Genomic DNA, 6178 nt, shown 5'->3' with positions numbered 1-6178 from the left:
TAAATCATTAAATGATTGATTTGTTAATTTATATGGCTAATAAATAAAAAAGAAATCAATTAGAATTAATTAATTATTAATCAGAATTAATCTGAAATTAATTCGGGGTTAATTAGAATTAGTTAAAAGTGTTAGGGTGAATTGTAATTGTTCAATAGTTGAACAAAAGAAGCAATTCTAGAATCCTTCATGGCATGGATGGTTTTGGAGGGGTTTTTAGGGTTTCTGGAAGCCTCCTTGATCCAGATAAAGAAAGGATTTAAATTGAGATTAAATCTATTATCTAATTAACTCAAATCTCATGCATACCTTTACCTACAAGATAAGGAACGAAAATTATATCTCTCTCCTATTCATTATAGGGTTTCTAGGGCTTTAGGTACAAACCATTAGAGGCACTAAACTTTTGGTGCTTGCTTTCCAAGCTTTTCAATAAGGATATTGGTGTGATTATTTGCTATAATAATCAAGAGGTATGTAAACCCTAACTCTATGTAAATTTCAATTATTATAGAGTTTCCTTAGGGTTTTTGAGATTCATAGGTTATTTCTATCAATAGAGAAAACATAGATCCAAATATGTTGCATGTGAACTTAAGGGTTAAGAATTTTCCGCCTCATACATAGATTTATAACCTATAAAACCAAGCAGTGGTTTCAGAACCTTAGTTTTCTATTTAATTGTGCATAATAATGAATATATTAAAATTAGAGTTTATAGAAATTAAACCCTAAAGGCCTAGAATTTTCACAAATGGCTAGGGTTCTTGAAACCCTAGCCTCCACCCGTATTTTCAAAAATACATAGGGTTCCCTTATGGTTTTCTAGTTTCCTTAATTATTATTTAAAAGCCTTAAATTTTGAATAATTAAAACTGGACAACCCTAAAACCTAATTTTGAAAATTAGAAGTGTTTTGTAATAGGATTAAATTTGAATTATTGAATAGAATATAATTATTTAATCCTAAAAAGATTTAAATGTATTTAATTAATTGTTTAATTCAAAGATAAAGATGAAATAATAATTAGTTTAAATTTAATTGATTAAAAGTTTAATTTAGATCATTAATATTTAAACCTTACATTTTGAAAAGTCTTAAAATACACCTTATACTATGTATGATTAAATGTTTAATATATTATATGTATAAGACAAGTCAGTCAGCCAATAGTAGGCCCCATTCACTAAGCCGTGTTATAACGGGGTATAAGGAAACGACCTATAAAATGACTGTTGAATAGGTGTCTATTCTCAGCCACCGCTCCCTTGCATGGTGGAGGGTCGTTAGCCGAACACGTTTGATAAGACATAATCTCAGTAAAAGTATAATGATATAGAGTAACACAGCTATTGTAGATGATAAAATACATCGATGTTGTCAAACGAGTTTTCATGGTTATTCACATCTCGTTTGTGATCCTCGACATCCCAGTCATAAAATTAAGAGCATAGTCTGAGATTAAACATGTCATTGATAAGATTCAATGAATCTCAAAAGATCTAGGAATTTCTTGAGAATAAAATTGGTAAAAGCCTTACCTACCTAAAATAGATTCGAATTTGGTTACGACATCCCTTTTTAAAGTTCGAATCGAAAATATGGATCCTAATCTTGATTTAAATTTTGGGTTAATAATTAAGGATTAAAATCATCTAACTCTAATTCTCCCTTTTCCTATTTTTAGATGTCTTATAAAGATAGAAATGGTCCTCCTCGTTCTTATGGAAATGGTTTTCCTTAATCTTTTAAAGATGGTCTTCCACATTCTGATCAAGTTGAAAATGTCTTCTCTTCATCGAGTACTGGTGGAACTTGACATCATGCTTCCTCAACTCTTCCAGCTCCTCCTCCTGTAACTCTCTCAACATCACATTTTCCTCAAGCTGAAAGATATGATACTACTCAATCCCTATTGGCATGTAAACATCGATATGGAAACTCTATATGTTCGCAAGTTTTGAAAATGAAATCGTACATTGACAAGTTGGATAGAATGGGTGTCATTTTCCCAAGGGAGCAAGCCATTGATTTGGTTCTTCTCTAACTTCTAAAGTCATATGATCAGTTCATTGAGAACTTTTATATAAGGAACCTCGACGTGACCCTACTTGATCTGACCCAAATGTTGATGGTTTCTGGAGCAGAAATGCTTAAGAGCATATCTGAAGTAGAGATGCTTATAGGGTCTGAATCCAAGGTTTCCATGGACATTGGCAATGGTGACAATGGCAGTCCAGAAAATATTTCTCTTTCCAATGGAAATGGGTGGTCCAAGATCAAATCGTTTCATTGTATGGTAAAGATAAAGGCTTGTTTTGGGATCATTCCATGTGTTAACCCAAAAGAATCCATTTGTTTCTACTGCTAATTGAAGGGGATTTGGTTGTAAAGTTGCCCAAAGTACCTGAAGGGTCTCAGTTATGGCAAAGTCAATTCGTATGACTCCACTTCAGGTACATCCATTATTTAAATCCATTGTTTTATAAGTTCCTATTCATAGACTCTTAATACATGATGTGATGATCACATTTTGATGATATTGTAGGATCTAAGAGAAAGAATGAAGCTTAAGCAGAGTGAGCTAAATTTGATTGTGAAAAATAAACTTTTGTCACATCGTTTGTGTAATGCTCGCGTTTCTAGCTAGGCATTAATAAGATGATATAATAGTTAGGGTCAACAGTTCTAACCTATTTGATATAATAAAGGGAAATTTTTTGAATTTTATGTGTTCTATGTGTAATTATTTGTAGTATACGTGCTTATAGCAATATAAAAAAAAATAAGAATAAAATACACGTCTAAATAGAATAACAATTAGGACGAATATCCTTGATGAAAGTTGAAGTAGTCGTAACATGGATTCCGGAGATATAAGGAACGCTTAAATCCGACTTATAAAGAAGAAGTTATGATCCGTTAAAGTTCGCAATTCAACCCGATACGGCAATGCGTGTCATAAGAAATAAATTTTCATTAGGTTACTTCTCAACCTTACTAATCTAAATGAAATTTGTAGTAGTCGTTAAACCGAGAGTGTGCATATAGAGAATGTCTAAATATAACTTCATTTGAGGAAGTTATGATTTTTATAAGATTCGTCATAACGGTATACAACTCAAAAATTGAAATTTAGATCGGTCAATTTTTAGCCGAAACAATTTAAATGAGAGTTGAATATCTCATTGATAGGAGATCAACGACATAAAGACAACGAAATCGGACGTCAGATGAGAGTATTATGCATTTTACACGGACTTTAACCATCCAAGTTTGTGTGAAATAAATAAAGTCAAAACTAGTCGACAGAGTCTAAATGAAAGTTGTAGATCTCGTCGATAGCTACACGTGGATATAAAGTACGTCAAAAACGGAGTCCTTATTAAGAAGTTATGAAATTTTGAAATTCTGAAATTAGCGCGTGCATGGCACGCATACCTACTAGAAGGGGGCGGCTTGGCTCCATCCAAAAACGGACACGTGTCAGCTACATAGAGGGCCCACCAGGCTGGTGCGCAGTGCGTGATGATGTTAAGATGAGTGACTACTATATTTTAGGTAGTATGTCTGAACTGACACATGCACTAGCTTATTTTAGGAATTATGTCTATATTGCTTCTATGTGCTAAATGATTTATGTTAAAGCATGATATAGCAATAAAGATGCCTTAAGATGCTTTAGGTTGCCTACCTAGGATACTTTTATTTGAATAACTTGATGGTTTGTTGCTGACCTAGATTAGAAATTTTATGTGTTCAGGATTCTAAACGCTTAAGTGCGGAATTAGAACTGACATGTAATATTTTGGAGGAATAAGGAGGATTATATGTCGAATAAAACCCTCCTTAACTTAAATTGTCATCTCGGTACAATGAACATTTGCTTTGGTGTATAGAACGTCATGGTGAGAACACGCAGTAGATTAGGAAATGTTAATGGAAACCAGCAGCCTAAGCCATGATTGATTGAGCGTGCACCAAAGGTAGCTGTTACACCCGAGCCTATCACGTTGGAAATGACACAGGCGATGTTGGATCGTCAAATCGAAGAGACAAGGCATCTACTTCAACAGAATAGGATGAACCTATTGCACATGTTGTGTAACCTAATCTGAACATAGAACAGTCAAGGGAAGGAAACTACAGTTAAACTTTTAGTCAATCTAACCATGTGTGGTTAGAAGAGACCAACCCGATGGAGGAAACGATGGAAATGGATGCAAGTACAAGGATTTCATGGAATCCAAACCACCATGTCTTTATGGGAAGCTGAACACCGATGGAATTCATGGATTGGATCTCCGAAATGGAGATGGTATTTGAGAGTTGCAATTGTAGTAACAAGCAGAAGATCGTTCTCACGGTCAGACCGATAAAGATTGGGGTATTAAGCTGGTTGAAGTGACTGGTTGACACCATGCCCAAGGGAGAAGCTAGCAAGATTTCTTGGGAAGACTTTCTTATGCAACTTAAAATGTAGTACGACTCTGATCAGGATCTTCTGGAGATTAATAACTGTGACAACCCAAAGTTTGTTCCGTTAAATTTAACCGTTTCCACTAACGGAATATGTCATTTTATAAAAGTTCTGTTAATATTGGGATCGTCAAATAAATAAACGTTTATTTATTTATTTATATTTTATGTTATTATTGTCATAACAAAATAAATAAAACTAGTAAATTTCATTTCCATTTATTTGGAAAATGTTATTTTTATTACGACCATTTAACCCGGGTAAAAAGTTGAAACCTCGTTAAGCTTTAGTATCGGGTAGTCGTATACCGGGTGCAACACCCAAGACTTATATATAGGGAGTTGAACACTTCATAAAAGCTTTTCACCACTCTAGATCCACTCTCCCTCTCTACTCTCTCTCTCTCTCTAGCTCGTTTTCGACTCAAAACCGCAAGTTTCCGACTCCAAAACGTAAGATCTTCTACCCTAAGAACCTCCTTAGGCCGTAAACACCTAAAATGGTGCCAAATATCCCAATTTTCCTCCCTTTGAGCTTAGAAACTAGTTGTGGAATTAACCTAGAAGTGTTTGAACCTCAAAACAACAATTTTTAGGGAATAAAAGAGGGTTTACGGCCCAAGCACATGCTTAGGCCGTAAACACCCTCTAACCATGCAAAACATGTCCAAAAACACTTCCAAACCACCCTTAGGCTTAAGATATGGATTAGGGACTTGCTATTTCGGGTTTGGAACAATTAAACCCAAACATTTGAGGGGTAAAATAGAGTTCACGGCCCAAGCATGTGCTTAGGCCGTAAACTCCCCTAAATCATGCAAAATGGGAGTTTAAGCCCCCTAAAGAGCCCTATACCCTTACTAGAATTTGTTAGAATTAAACCAAAGGCCTAGAAATCAAGGAATGGGGGTGTATGAGAGTTTACTACCATAAACCATAGGGTTTACGGCCGTAAACTCCCAAAGAGTCGCCTTTGGGCTGTAAACTCCAAGGGAGTATACTCTTAGACCCTTAAACACCCCTATAGCCTTGTATAATTCCTTTGAACCATTTCTAGAACCACATGAGACTTGAAATCATTCAAAAACACTCCTCCCATGATTTTACGGCCGTAAACTCATGGGGGATGTGGTTGTTGGATTAGTGTCTAAGTCCATAACTATTTTGGTATATACTTGACCCGATGGTGCATGGTCCTTTTGGGTTGCCTTCACCAAAGCAACTTGATTGGAGAAATAAATAGAGAGAGAGGTTATTATGATTTATTAATATGTTATAAGAATAATATATTAAAGGAGAAATCATATCTTTTTAATTAATATTGGTCAATAATTAATTAAGAATTAATTTTGTGATCAAATGTAATTAATTAAACTAGAGGGGCTGAATTGTAATTATGTGATAGTTGCAAAATAGGGCGATGGTTATCCTTGTTGAAGGATGGACGAATTCAAGGATAAGGATTTCCTTAAAATCGTTCAAGGTCCAAGAGATAGCGATTTTCAAGGCTTATCTTATGGTTGCTTGATGGGCAAGTAACTTGATAAGGATAAGGACTGAAACCCTAATCCCAACCCTATATAAAGACCCCTAAGGCCTTAGGATTTCATGCACTTGATCCCTAGAGCATCTAAGGATGAATTTGTACCTCTCTCCTCTCTCTTTATACCTTCTCCACTTGCTTATGGTGTTTGTAAG

Source organism: Lactuca serriola, chromosome 3 (genome assembly GCF_051521515.1).
Source record: "Lactuca serriola cultivar US96UC23 chromosome 3, Lser_US96UC23_V15, whole genome shotgun sequence".
In the NCBI taxonomy this organism is placed as follows: Eukaryota; Viridiplantae; Streptophyta; class Magnoliopsida; order Asterales; family Asteraceae; genus Lactuca; species Lactuca serriola.
Note: the sequence above shows the minus strand (reverse complement) of the source record.